General features: G+C 50.5%; 1 protein-coding gene across 1 annotated transcript in view; it reads right to left on the minus strand.

The window, feature by feature from the left end:
• Positions 1-15,393, minus strand: part of LOC129714766 (activin receptor type-1-like) — an 89,345-nt gene that overhangs the window by 71,770 nt on the left and 2,182 nt on the right. Inside the window, 1 exon segment of the mRNA XM_055664597.1 lies at positions 82-248. The gene's annotated coding sequence lies outside the window, so the exon portion shown is untranslated.

Consider the following 15,393-nt stretch of genomic DNA (forward strand, 5'->3'; position numbering starts at 1 on the left):
ACATGCGGTCAGTATCGAACACAAAAAGAAAGGCCATTCGGCCCGTCTGCAGAGGCCCTACTTTCATCATCATCCTCCTACCTCGAGTGGGAAGCGTTGCTGGCTGTGGGTCGGCTTCTCTTGCCTCGTTGATGCCACTAACAAACTTGGAGGCATTGATGGTCCCCGTGTGTCAACGCCCACAGCTTGCCGCTACTGCCAGAGTCCCAGTGGCTACGCGCTTCTTCCCCAGCCTGGTGCGCTGTTACCTGGAGCGGGGAACGGTGAAATCAACACAAACAAGTCTCCTTCGTACACGGAACATCAGTACCGCACAGACGTTGTGCAGAACGCGATGCCAGGATCTTCAAGCCCTGCCTAACACAGACACAAAACGCTGGAGTAACTCAGCGGGACAGGCAACATCTCTGGAGAGAAGGAATGGGTGACGTCTCGGGTCGAGACCCTTCTTCAGCCGGGGGAGAGGGAAACACGAGATGCAGGATAAATGAATGGAAGATATGCAAAAAAAAGCAATGGTAATCAAGGAAATGTGGAGCCCACAATGGTCCCTTGTTGGCTATGACTCTGTGGCTATTCCCTGCATAGCCACGTGCCCAATCTAATAGCATGTTAAATGCTACGATTATACCACCACCCCAGGCACTCACCATCTCTGTGTGAAAAAGCTTGCCCGCACATCCCCCAGAGTGGAAACAGGCCCTTCGGCCCAACATGCCCACACCGGCCCAACATGCCCCAGACTGATTCCTGGGATGTCAGAACTGTCTTATGAAGAAAGACTGGATAGACTCGGCTTGTACTTGCTAGAATTTAGAAGACTGAGGGGGGATCTTATAGAAACTTACAAAATTCTTAAGGGGTTGGACAGGCTAGATGCAGGAAGATTGCTCCCGATGTTCGGGAAGTCCAGGACAAGGGGTCACAGCTTAAGGATAAGGGGGAAATCCTTTAAAACCGAGATGAGGAGAACTTTTTTCACACAGAGAGTGGTGAATCTCTGGAACTCTCTGCCACAGAGGGTAGTTGAGGCCAGTTCATTGGCTATATTTAAGAGGGAGTTAGATGTGGCCCTTGTGGCCAAGGGGATCAGAGGGTATGGGGAGAAGGCAGGTACGGGATACTGAGTTGGATGATCAGCCATGATCATATTGAATGGCGGTGCAGGCTCGAAGGGCCGAATGGCCTACTCCTGCACCTAATTTCTATGTTTCTATGTATCTACACTAGTCCCACCTGGCCCATATCCCTCCAAACCTGTCCTATCCACGTACCTGTCTAATTGTTTCTGAAACGTTGCGATAGTCCCAGCCTCAACTACCTCCTCCGGCAGCTCGTTCCAGGCACCCACCACCCTCTGTGTTAAAAAGCTTGGCCCGTACATCTCAGTCACAGCGTTGTGCGTTCTCCCCGTGACCTGCGTGGGTTTTCTCCAAGATCTTCCGCTTCCACCCACACTCCAAAGACGTACAGGTTTGTAGGTTAATTGGCTTGGTGCAAAGGTCAATTGTCCCTAGTGTGTGTAGGGTAGAGTTGGTGTGCGGGGATCGATGGTCGGCACGGACACCGTGGGCCGAAGGGCCTCTTTCCACGTTGTATCCGCATCTCCAAGCTAAACTTAACAATGGGCTTCAATAGGAAGACCAAGCTGGACTTAGTTCAGTCTGAAGTGCAACTTGCCTTTGTCTAACTAACTGTTGCTAATGTTTATACGTTCAGGAACATTTTAACTCCCCCTTCCCATTCCCACCCCGACCTTTCTGTCCTGGGCCTCCTCCACTGTCAGAGTGAGGCCCAGCGCAAATTGGAGGAACAGCACCTCATATTTCACTTGGGCAGCTTACACCCCAGCGGTATGGACATTGATTGTGTGTGTGTAGGTAGGAACTGCAGATGCTGGTTTAAACCGAAGATAGACACGAGATGCTGCAGTAACTCAGCGGGACAGAGGGTCTCGACGCCAAACGTCACCCATTCCTTCTCTCCAAAGACGCTGCCTGTCCCGCTGAGTTACTCCAGCACTTTGTGTCTATCTTCGGTATGAACATTGACTTCTCTAACTTCAAGTAACCCTGCTTTCCCTCTCTCTCCGTCCCCTCCCCCACCCTAGTTCTCCGACGAGTTCCACTGTCCTCCTGATTAATTTTACTGTTTGTACGCCTCGTTGTCACCTTCCCCTTAGCCAACAATGAACCATTCTAAGGTAGACAAAAATGCTGGAGAAACTCAGCGGGTGCAGCAGCATCTATGGAGCGAAGGAAATAGGCAACGTTTCGGGACGAAACCCGGAAGGGTTTCGTCCCGAAACGTTGCCTATTTCCTTCAGGATTTCGGGTCTGAAGAAGGGCTTCGTCCCGAAACGTCGCCTATTTCCTTCGCTCCATAGATGCTGCTGCACCCGCTGAGTTTCTCCAGCATTATTGTGTACCTTCGATTTTCCAGCATCTGCAGTTCCTTCTTGAACACATTGAAAGTAGGCACGCAAGTGCAGCAGGCAGTGAAGAAGCCGAAACACTTCTTCAGACTGATGGGGGGGTGGGGGGGGGGGGGGGGGGGGTGTGGTGGCGGGGAGAAGAAAGGAAAAAGGAGGAGGAGGAGCCCGAGGGCTGAGGGAGAGATAGGAAGGGGAGGAGACAGCAAGGGCTAACAAAATTGGGAGAATTCAATATTCATGCCACTAGGGTGCAGACTCCCCAAGCGGAATATGAGGTGCTGTTCCTCCAATTTCCGGTGCTGCTCACTCTGACCATGGAGGAGACCCAGGACAGAGAGGTCGGATACGGAGTGGGAGGGGGAGTTGAAGTGCTGAGACACCGGGAGGTCAGGTTGGTTAATGCGGACCGAGCGGAGGTGTTCGGCGAAACGATCGCCAAGCCTCCGCTTGGTCTCACCCTTGACCACCTTCTGCTTTGATCTGTCCTCTTCACACCTTACCCTTCCTAATCGAGTATCTGCACACTGTGGGCGGCTCGACTGTAGTCATGTGTTGTCCTTCCGCTGCCTGGGTAACACGTGACGAATGCTTTTCGCTGTACCTCGGTACAATAGTCAACAGTCAGATTTATTCATCACATACACAATGAAGTGCAGTGAAATGAATTTGCCAGCAGCGGTACAATCAAAAAGAACCCACAATACACAATAAAAATTTAACGCAACACATCCACCACAAACAGCATTCATCACTGTGGTGGAAGGCACAAAGTACAGTCAGTCCTCCCCCATTTTTTCCCCGTGGTCGGGACCACAAACCTCGGCAGTCGCAGCTGCGGGCGGCCATTTGTACAGGCAAGGCAAGTCCCGAATCGGTGCTTCCCTACCGGAGATCGCGGCTTGAAGATGGTGTGGGCCGCGGGCCGGTGGTCGGAGCTCGGTTCCAGGGATTCATAGAAACATAGAAAATAGGTGCAGGAGTAGGCCATTCGGCCCTTCGAGCCTGCACCGCCATTCGATATGATCATGGCTGATCATCCAACTCAGTATCCCGTACCCCCTGATCCCTTTAGCCACAAGGGCCACATCTAACTCCCTCTTAAATATAGCCAATGAACTGTGGCCTCAACTACCTTCTGTGGCAGAGAGTTCCACAGATTCACCACTCTCTCTGTAAAAAAAATGTTTTTCTCATCTCGGTCCTAAAAGACTTCCCTCTTATCCTTAAACTGTGTGACCCCTAGTTCTGGACTTCCCCAACATCGGGAACAATCTTCCTGCATCTAGCCTGTCCAACCCCTTAAGAATTTTGTACGTTTCTATAAGATCCCCCCTCAATCTTCTAAATTCCAGCGAGTACAAGCCGAGTCTATCCAGTCTTTCTTCATATGAAAGTCCTGCCATTGCAGGAATCAGTCTGGTGAACCTTCTCTGTACTCCCTCTATGGCAAGAATGTCTTTCCTCAGATTAGGAGACCAAAACTGTAAGCAATTCACAGCGTGGGATCATAAAACGTGCACCTGTATCTCGAGACTCCCTCTCCCCTGACTCTCAGTCTGAAGAATGGTTTGGGATCAGCCTTGTCCAAGTTGTTTGCTCAGGTATCAGAAACCGATTCATGTTGTTACCAATTGGAAACAGAACGTTCAGAAGGGTCTCGACCCGAAACGTTGCCCATTCCTTCTCTCCAGAGATGCTGCCTGTCCCGCTGAGTTACTCCAGCTTTTTGCATCTGTCTAACTTAACACTGGATCGGAGTTGATTCTGCATGCTGTCCATGAATCCTCTCCCCAAATATTCCTCCCCCGTGCACTCCCACCACTATACATCCTCCTGCAGCTAATGCAGGAAGAGGGATGTGACCCTGGGACATTCCTGGTGGGATTTCAGGACAGCAGACAGGACGTTTAATCCAAATGCGTTTAACCTTTCTGATAATCCGAAGCCAGGCGGTAACGAGGGTTGGGAAATTAAAAGATACATCGTTCAAGCAAAAAGCTGAAGAACTCCTTACTGCTAAACTTTGGCTGCTAGACGTTGGTTTAGTTTAGGGACACAGCGCGGAAACAGGCCCACCGAGTCCGCGCCGACCAGCGATCCCCGCACACTAACACTATCCCACACATGCTGGGGACAATTTACAACTTTAACCAAAGCCTGGTGTGTGCAGGACAGCGTTAAGGGGCTGTCCCACTGTACGAGCTAATTCAAGAGTTCTCCCTGATTCGAACTCGGAGAATTACGGTAATGGCCGCTCGTGGGTACTCGGGGCTCTCGTGGGCATTTTTCAACATGGGCGAAAAATCTTCACGAGTCTTAGCGTTACGTTAGCGTTACGAGCCGCTAAGAGACGTCCCCGAGCTCCGACGTACCCGCTACGTACATTCTACGTGCTTACCACCAGTTTGATTTTTTTTTTAAAACTCGGGAGAGCTCTTGAATGTCCTCGTACAGTGGGACAGGGCCCTTTAGTGTGCGGGGATCGCTGGTCGGTGCAGACGCGGTGGGCCGAAAGCTGTATCTCTCGAAACTAAACTTTTGTAAGCAAAAACATGTCTGTGATCATCAAGTGATGAACTGCCCAAGTGAGCAAGGCAAGATTGGATGCGTTGTATATCCCCCTCCTTGGGGAAGGTGCATGTTGGCCTGCAGTGGATTGGAATGAGAAGCAAATCTTTTTTTGGGGGGGTGTTTCTCATCTCATAAATGATAGGAGCAGAATTAGGCCATTCGGCCCATCAGGTCTACTACGCCATTCAATCACGGCTGATCTATCTCTCCCTCCATAGAGGGAGTGCAGAGACGGTTCACCAGACTGATTCCTGGGATGTCTGGACTGTCTTATGAAGAAAGATTGGATAGACTTGGTTTATACTCTCTAGAATTTAGGAGATTGAGAGGGGATCTTATAGAAACTTACAAAATTCTTAAGGGGTTTGGACAGGCTAGATGCAGGAAGATTGCTCCCGATGTTGGGGAAGTCCAGGACAAGGGGGTCACAGCTTAAGGATAAGGGGGAAATCCTTTAAAAACGAGATGAGAAGAACTTTTTTCACACAGAGAGTGATGAATCTCTGGAACTCTCTGCCACAGAGGGTAGTTGAGGCCAGTTCATTGGCTATATTTAAGAGGGAGTTAGATGTGGCCCTTGTGGCTAAAGGGAGTATGGAGAGAAGGCAGGTACGGGATACTGAGTTGGATGATCAGCCATGATCATATTGAATGGCGGTGCAGGCTCGAAGGGCCGAATGGCCTACTCCTGCACCTAATTTCTATGTTTCTATGTTTCTATGTTTCTCCCCGTAACCCCTGACACCCGTACTGATCAAGAATCTGACGCACACTGAACTCCAGCTTAACTCTGAACAAGCATAAAATTGACCACGACTAATCATTTTTTCCGTTATCTCCAAATACTCTGCTCCAGCACACGGTTCACATCCAAACACAACATCCCCCTCAATTAAGCGCTCAACACATGAGATATTATCATTCCATTGTTCCATTTTAGCCCACCACAGCATGCGGCTAAGCCTTAACCTGTTCACTGCCAAGTTGTTTTTTTACCCACACCATGAGTGGGTTAACATAGAAACAGGAGTAGGCCATTCGGCCCTTCGAGCCTGCACCGCCATTCAATACGATCATGGCTGATCATCCAACTCAGTATCCTGTACCTGCCTTCTCTCCATACCCACTGATCCCTTTAGCCACAAGGGCCACATCTAACTCCCTCGTAAATATCGCCAATGAACTGTGGCCTCAACTACCTTCTGTGGCAGAGAGTTCCACAGATTCACCACTCTCTGTGTGAAAAATGTTTTTCTCATCTCGGTCCTAAAACTTTCAAGAGAGAGCTAGATAGGGCTCATAAAGATAGCGCAGTCAGGGGATATGGGGAGAAGGCAGGAACGGTGTACTGATTGGGGATGATCAGCCATGATCACATTGAGTGGCGGTGCTGGCTCGAAGGGCCGAATGGCCTCTACTCCTGCACCTATTGTCTATTGTCTGCCATTTGAGTGAAGGAGTATTTCCTCATTTCACTTACTTTAGTTTGGAGATACAGCACGGAAACAGGAGCCTCAGGTCACGTACTAGTAGGATGAGGAACAGCTTCTACAACAATGCAATCACATTGCTGAACTCGGAGTCCCACCGATAGATTTCTCCGGACCCCCCGTCCCCATTGTTTAATTATTCTGTATTTTTTGATTATTCTGTATCTTCTCTCTTTCTATTTTTTTTTCCTTATGTACAACTACTACGGACTGACGCAAAACTGCATTTCGTTGTACTCATACTTGTATTTGTGCGATGACATTAAAGTTGAATTGAATTGAATTGAATCGATGGTGGGGAGGTCAGAGCCGATGATGGACTGGGCAGTGTTTACTACTTTTTGTAGTCTTTCCAGGGCGTTCAAGTTGCCGAACCAAGCCACGATGCAACCGGTCAGCATGCTCTCTACTGTGGACCTGTAGAAGTTCGAGAGAGAGTCCTCATCGACAAACCGACTCTCCGTAATCTTCTCAGGCGCTGAGAAGCAGCAGCTCAAACCACTGCGCTCCATTTTGCGGGCACGGAATAGTATATCTGAGACCCCCTTCAGTGATAGTAGTGGAGACGAGCGCTGGAGTGATCTGAGACCTCAATTTTAAACCAATGGTCTAATTGATTCTATACAGTATGTCAAATGTTCACTATCCTGTTCCCCCCCCCCCCCCCCCCCCCCCCCCCCCCCCCCCCTTCGCTGACTCAACAGATATGGCTCATTTGGGGAAATTAGCTATTTTGGACACACACTCACATGCACCAGTCAATATCTTAGTACACGGCCTCTGTCACAGGCCTCTAGTTCCCCTTTGCTCTAACGTCCGATTGCCTTTTCGGGTTAGAGATACAGTGCAGAAACAGGCCCTTCGGCCCACGCCGATCTGCAATCCCCGCACACTCACACTCACACTACCCTACACACACATAGGGGACAATTTTACATTTGGTCCAGAACCAGGGGCCACACACACACACAGTTTAAGAATAAGGGGTAAGCCATTTAGAACGGAGATGAGGAAACACTTTTTCTCACAGAGAGTGGTGAGTCGGTGGAATTCTCCGCCTCAGAGGGCGGTGGGGGCAGGTTCTCTCGATGCTTTCAAGAGAGAGCTAGATAGGGCTCTTAAAAATCAGGGGATATGGGGAGAAGGCAGGAACGGGGTGCTGATTGGGGATGATCAGCCATGATCACATTGAATGGCGGTGTTGGCTCGAAGGGCCGAATGGCCTCTACTCCTGCACCTATTGTCTATTGTCTATTGTCTATTTATAACCAGGCCAATTAACCTACAAACCTGTACGTCTTTGGAGTGTGGGAGGAAACTGGATCACACGGTGAAAACCCACGCAGGTCACGGGGAGAAGGTACAAACTCCATACAGACAGCACCCGTAGTCGGGATCGAACCCGAGTCTCTGGCGCAGTGAGTAATTTTCCCACTGTGCTCCCACGATTATAAGGGCAAGGATCAGATGAATTAGTCCAATAACCATGTATCGGATCCAGCTGTGTGTGGCTTGTTTGACTTTTAGCCAGAATCGGAGCAAACCTTAGAGAGGACATTCTGCACACGATACAATCCAGTTCGCGCTAGAATTCAGAAGATTGAGGGGGGATCTTATAGAAACTTACATAATTCTTAAGGGGTTGGACAGGCTAGATGCAGGAAGATTGTTCCCGATGTTGGGGAAGTCCAGAACAAGGGGTCACACAGTTTAAGGATAAGAGGGAAGTCTTTTAGGACCGAGATGAGAAAATCATTTTTTACACAGAGCGTGGTGAATCTGTGGAATTCTCTGCCACAGAAGGTAGTTGAGGCCACACAGTTCATTGGCTATATTTAAGAGGGAGTCAGATGTGGCCCTTGTGGCTAAAGGGATCAGGGGGTATGGAGAGAAGGCAGGGATGGGATACTGAGTTGGATGATCAGCCATGATCATATCGAATGGCGGTGCAGGCTCGAAGGGCCGAATGGCCTCTACTCCTGCACCTATTTTCTATGTTTCTATGTTAAACTCAGGTCGAATAGTTGGAAGATACAGAGTGCAGAATCTCAGCATTGTAGCACATCAGTTCCACAGACAAAGTCCAATGTCCACAATGGGGTAGAGGTGAATGGGACAGTACACTAGCTTGTGGAAGGCCCGTTCAGAAGCCTGATAACAGAGGGGAAGAAGCTGTTCCTGAGTCTGGTGGTGCGGGCTTTCAAGTTTCTGTACCTTCTGCCGGACGGGAGCCGTGGGGGGGGGGGGGGGGGGGGGGGGGGGGGGGGGGGGGGGGGGGGGGGGGAATAAGGAATGACCAGGGGTGGGACAGTGACAAGTCGTCGATTGTGTCAGCTGCTTTTCTGCATTTCTGGGAAGCCGAAAGGATTAGCTTGAAGCTGCTAAGTTTGTTGCTTTAAGGAGGCATGAAGAAAGGTCATAAGTTCAATAGTCCTAGGAGCAGAAAAAGGCCATTCGACAAATCAAGTCTACTCCGCCATTCAATCGTGGCTGATCTACCATTCTCTCTCAACCTCAATCTACTGCCTTCTCCCCATATCCCCTGACACCCGTACGTGTCAAGAATATGTCAATCTATCATTGACTTGTGGCCTCCACAGCCGTCTGTGGCAACGAATCCCACAGATTCACCACCCTCTGACTAAAGAAATTCCTCCTCATCTCCTTCCGAAAGGAACGTCCTTTAATTCTGAGGCTGTGACCTCCAGTCCTAGACTCTCCCACTAGTGGAAACATCCTCTCCACATCCACTCTATCCAGGCCTTTCACTATTTGGTAAGTTTCAATGAGGTCCCCCCGCCCATCATCCTTCTACAGGCCCAGTGCCATCAAACGCTCATCATATGTTAACCCTCTCATTGCTGGGGTCATCCACGTAAACCTCTCCAGAGCCACTGAGCCAGCACACCCTTCCTCAGTCTGGTCGTCTCGTCTCTCAACTGTGCCCAAAGCTCCCCATCGTTGACACCAACTCTCCATCCACTACGGCTGCTGCTGGGTCCTTTGTGCAGTCCTCAGTGACTAGGGATGGTTTAGCTTAGTTTGGAGATACAGCGTGGAAACAGGCCCTTTGGCCCATCGAGGCCACACCATCCAGCGATCACCCATACACGCTAGTTCTATGATATCCCACTTTCTCATCCACTCCCTACACACGAGGGGGCAATTTACAGAGGGGCTGATTAACCTCCAAACACTATATTCTGCCCTCTGGTTATTTCCCCCTTTGCCACTACCTGTTGTACACATTAAACTCATTTATGATATTATTTGCCTATAAACCATTTATAAATTTATTTCGGAAGGAACTGCAGATGCTGGAAAATCGAAGGTAGACAAAAATGCTGGAGAAACTCAGCGGGTGCGGCAGCATCTATGGAGCGAAGGAAATAGGCAACGTTTCGGGCCGAAACCCGGGAGGGTTTCGTCCCGAAACGTTGCCTATTTCCTTCAGGATTTCGGGAAAATAGGCGACGTTTTTTTTTTTTCGGGCCGAGACCCTTCTTCGGATTGATGTGGGGGGGGGGGGGGGGGGGGGGGGGGGGGTGGGGGGGGGGTGGGGGGAAGAAGAAAGGAAGAGGTGGAGCCAGTGGGCAGAGGGAGAGCTGAGAAGGGGAGGAGAAAGTAAGGACTACCTGAAATTAGAGACGTCAATGTTCCTGCCGCTGGGGTGCAAACTAAATTTTGTTTAGTATAGAGATACGACATGGAGACAGGCCCTTCGGCCCACCAAGTCCATGCAAACCTTTGATCACCTGCACACTGGGGACAATTTACAGAAGCCACTTGACCTACAAACCTGGATGTCTTTAGTTAATTTAGTTGAATTGGTCCAGAGATACAGAGTGGAAACAGGCCCTTCGGCCCCGTGCCGACCATCAGTTAACCCGTTCATTAGTTGTATCTTCCACACCAGGGCCGATTTACAGAAGCCAATTAACCTGCAAACCCGCACGCCTTTGGGGTGCGGGAGGAAACCGGAGCACCCGGAGAAAACCCACGCAGGTCACACAGGGAGAACGTGCGCGAACTCTCTACAGGCAGCACCGGTACTTAGGGTCGAACCTGGTGCCGTGAGGCGGCAACTCTACCGCTGCGCCACTGTGCCGCCTTCTGTGTCCTTTTCAACCCCTTGGGGAATTGAAACTGCCGAACAATGATTGAACTTCCTCTTAACGGAGTCAGGAGGACAGGATGTGGTGCTGACAGTTTCTGCACTGGAATGGGCAAGTAGTCTGGTGCTATTTTTCATCCTGTGTGCATGTGTCTTAAAAAATCTCTTTCGCCTCCCAATCATATTCCCCATATTAAATCCATATTAAAAACAGAAATCCAAATATTAAATTCATACTTGGCAGATATGTTACCATTGCTTTCCCAGTGAGGACTAGGGCAGCAGTTTCTTAGCGGTACAGCGCGGTAACAGGCCATTCGGCCCACCGAGTCCGTACTGGCCAGCGATCGTCATGCACTAGCTATCCTACACACTGGGGACAATTTACAGAACACAATTAACCTACAAACCTGCACGTCTTTGGGTTGTGGGAGGGTAACCAGAGCACCCGGGGGAAACCCACGAGGGTCACACAGGGAGAACATACAGACTCTGAAGATACGAACATACAAAGATATGATACGAAGATATGAAACATAGGAAGATTGTTAAGGGTTTGGACACGCTAGAGGCAGGAAACATGTTCCCGATGTTGGGGGAGTCCAGAACCAGGGGCCACACACGCAGTTTAAGAATAAGGGGTAAGCCATTTAGAACGGAGATGAGGAAATGCTTTTTCTCGCAGAGAGTCTCGCAGTCTGTGGAATTCTCTGCCTCAGAGGGCGGTGGAGGCAGGTTCTCTGGATGCTTTCAAGAGAGAGCTAGATAGGGCTCTTAAAGATAGTGGAGTCAGGGGATATGGAGAGAAGGCAGGAACGGGGTACTGATTGGGGATGATCAGCCATGATCACATTGAATGGCGGTGCTGGCTTGAAGGGGCCGAATGGCCTACTCCTGCACCTAGTGTCTATTGTCTATTGACTCTGTACGGACAGTGCCCGTAGTCGGGGTGGAACCCGTGTCTCTGGCACTGTGAGGCAGCAACTCTACCGCTGCGCCACCGTGCCGCCATTATGATATGCAGTTTAAGTTTCAGGTTGAAGACAAACGTTTTTAAATCTGAAACATAAACCATGTTTCCCTTTCCGCAGATGCTGCCTGACGAAGCAGAAAATGAATCTACAAGCCTGCACATCTTGGAATTCTCTGCCTCAGAGGGCGGTGGAGGCAGGTTCTCTGGATGCTTTCAAGAGAGAGCTGGATAGGGCTCTTAAAGATAGCGGAGTCAGGGGATATGGGGAGAAGGCAGGAACGGGGTACTGATTGGGGAGCACCTATTGTCTATTGTCTTTGGGACGTGGGAGGAAACCGGAGCACCCGGAGAAAACCCACGCAGGTCACGGGGAGAAAATGTGCAAACTCCGTACAGGCAGCACCCGAAGTCAGGATTGAACCCGGATCCCTGGCGCTGTGAGGCGGCAGCTCTACCCGCTGCGACACTGTGCCCCCCTCCCCCCCCCGTGGTATTTCACACATTCGACGGGCGTGATTAGGGCCATTTTGGGCTTAGTTTGGGCTCAGTGGAAAGGATTTAACACGGGTCCTTTGATCCCTTTAGAATCCGTTTCACAGGAATCAATTGGCCGGGACTTTCCGATTGAGAAGTTGCATGCAGTGGGAGTATAGAGGAAGTTGGTCGGAATGCACCATAATGGTCGCAGATGACAAATGATTTAGCCCATTGGGAATTGTGACTCCTCCAGCGTTACAGTGGGAACAACCATTGACTTTCGCCGGATAATTCCCGGACACAATCAAACAATGACAAAAGCACACGGGTTGCCCTTTCTGTGTCGGCCGCTGAAGCCATTGGAAAACTGGGAATGTTATTATTTCTGGGCTATAAAGAACAAAGTTAGGGCGGCTCAGTGGAGCGACTGCACTGTGTGAATATGTCTTCCACACAATAGACAATAGGTGCAGGAGTAGAGGCCATTCGGCCCTTCGAGCCAGCACCGCCATTCAATGTGATCATGGCTGATCATCCCCAATCAGATTCAATTTTAATTTCAATTTTAATTCTCATTGTCAGTGTACAGTACAGAGACAACGAAATGCAATCAGTACCCCGTTCCTGCCTTCTCCCCATATTCCCTGACTCCACTATCTTTAAGAGCCCTATCTAGCTCTCTCTTGAAAGCATCCAGAGAACCTGCCTCCACCGCCCTCTGAGGCAGAGAATTCCACAGACTCACAACTCTCTGTGAGAAAAAGTATTTCCTCGTCTCCATTCTAAATGGCTTACTCCCACACGCCAAATGCTGTTGTGAGATGTTGTGTTATTTTGTGCCCTCTGGGTTTTATTGAACTTAGAAAATAGAACGGAACTATTTGGGCGCAGCGGTAGAGTTGCTGCCTCACAGCGCCGGAGACCCGGGTTCGATCCTGACTGCGGGCGCTGTCTGTACGGAGTTTGCACGTTCTCCCCGTGACCGTGTGGTTTTTCTCCGGGTGCTCCGGTTTCCTCCCGCACTCTAAAGACGTGCAGGCTTGTAGGTTAATTGGCTAGGTATAAATGTAAATTGTCCCTAGTGTATGTGGGATAGTGTTAGTGTACGGGGATCGCTGGTCGGCGCGGACTCGGTGGGCCGAAGGGCCTGTTTCCGCGCTGTCTCCCCTCGGTTGGAAGGGGACGTGGGGTGGGGGGGGGGGGGGGGCAGAAAGGGGAGGTAGGGGGGTAGGGTGGGGGAATTGGATGGGGAAGTAGGGTGGGGGGGGTGGTGTGGGAGGGTGGGGTTGGGGGGGGAGAATGGGGGGTGGGGGTGAAGTGGGGTGGGGGGTGATTAGATGGGGAGGTAGGGTGGGGGGTGGTGTGGGAGGGTGGGGTGGGGTGGGAGGGTTGGGGTGGGGTTGAAGTGGGGTGTGGGGGGGTTGGATGGGGAGGTAGGGTGGGGGGTGGTGGTGTCGGAGGGTGGGGAGGAGTTGGGGTGGGAGGTGGGGGAGGGTGGGGTAGGGATGAGGAGTTGGGGTGGGGGGTGAAGTGGGGTGGGGGGAGGTTGGATGGGGAGGTAGGGTGGGGGGGGGGTGTGGTGTGGGAGGGTGGGGGAGACGGGGCGAGGGTGAGGGGTATGGGGAGGACGGAGGGAGGGAAGCGGTGGGCTTGAAGCTCTCTTCGGCAAAAGAGACATAGAACATACTGCACATCGTAGCACAAATAGGTCAGACTTGCCCCACAGTGTATTCTCCCCTTCACTCGCCTCCTGCCTTGTTCACATTAACCTGCCCAGCCTCATCATCTTTAATCTTCCCATATAAACCATATAACCATATAACAATTACAGCACGGAAACAGGCCATCTCGACCCTTCTAGTCCGTGCCGAACACATAATCTCCCCTAGTCCCATATACCTGCGCTCAGACCACAACCCTCCATTCCCTTCCCATCCATATAACTATCCAATTTATTTTTAAATGATAAAAACGAACCTGCCTCCACCACCTTCACTGGAAGCTCATTCCACACAGCTACCACTCTCTGAGTAAAGAAGTTCCCCCTCATGTTACCCCTAAACTTCAGTCCCTTAATTCTCATGTCATGTCCCCTTGTTTGAATCTTCCCTACTCTCAGTGGGAAAAGCTTTTCTTTTGATAGAGGTTTTTAAAATGATGAGAGGGATAGACAGAGTCAACTCTGTCTATCCCTCTCATCATTTTAAAAACCTCTATCAAGTCCCCCCTTAACCTTCTGCGCTCCAAAGAATAAAGCCCTAACTTGTTCAACCTTTCTCTGTAACATTAAGACCCCTGCGATAGACACAAAATGCTGGAGTAACTCAGCGGGACAGGCAGCGTCTCTGGAGAGAAGGAATGGCTTCGACCTGAAACGTCACCCATTCCTTCTCTCCAGAGATGCTGCCTGTCCCGCTGAGGTACTCCAGCATCTAGTGTCTATGCTGCGCTATAAGGTTAGACCAGCGAGTTTGTGTCTGTCTTTGAATGCATCGAGCATGGGCGACTAACTTCAGGTTTCAGGGAGGGCTTGGCCTCAACTGGGCTGCTGCCCTTCCTTGCTATAGTTGCCACCTCTCCACAAACACAGGGACAGCGATTGTATTAGTCACCGCTGCCGTGGGAACGGAGGGAGGGGGGCAGCGATCAGAAGCGTCAAGCAGTCAAGAGTGTTTTGTTGTTTCATGTCCCAGACAAAACAATGAAATTGACCCAGTCTGAAGAAAGGTCTCGACCCGAAACGTCACCCGTTCCTTCTCTCCAGAGATGCTGCCTGACCCGCTGAGTTCCTCCGGCATTTTTTGTGTTTACGGTTTAAAGCCAGCATCTGCAGTTCCTTCCTACATAAATCAAATTCCATTCTCCCAGTCCCTTCCACGCTGGTCACGAAACAGCAAACAGGAACATGTCTTTATGACTTCACCGCACGCAACATGCACACACCAGGAACACAAAAAAAAATGCTGGAGAAACTCAGCGGAAACGTTGCCTATTTCCTTCACTCCATAGATGCTGCTGCACCCGCTGAGTTTCTCCAGCACTTCGATTTTTCCAGCATCTGCAGTTCCTTCTTAAACACATGTACACACCAGGAACGGGCACAGAGTGCTGGAGTAACTCAGCGGGACAGGCTGCATCTCTGGAGAGAAGGAATGGTCCAGACCCTTCTTCAGACCCGAAACGTCACCTAACCATGTTCTCCACAGATGCTGCCTGACCCGCTGAGTTACTCCAGCACTCTGTGAAACGTACACCTATCCATGTTCTCCACAGATGCTGCCTGACCCGCTGAGTTACTCCGCCTTTTATGTGTCTATCTTCGGCGTGAAGCAAC

Source organism: Leucoraja erinacea, chromosome 40 (assembly GCF_028641065.1).
Source record: "Leucoraja erinacea ecotype New England chromosome 40, Leri_hhj_1, whole genome shotgun sequence".
In the NCBI taxonomy this organism is placed as follows: Eukaryota; Metazoa; Chordata; class Chondrichthyes; order Rajiformes; family Rajidae; genus Leucoraja; species Leucoraja erinaceus.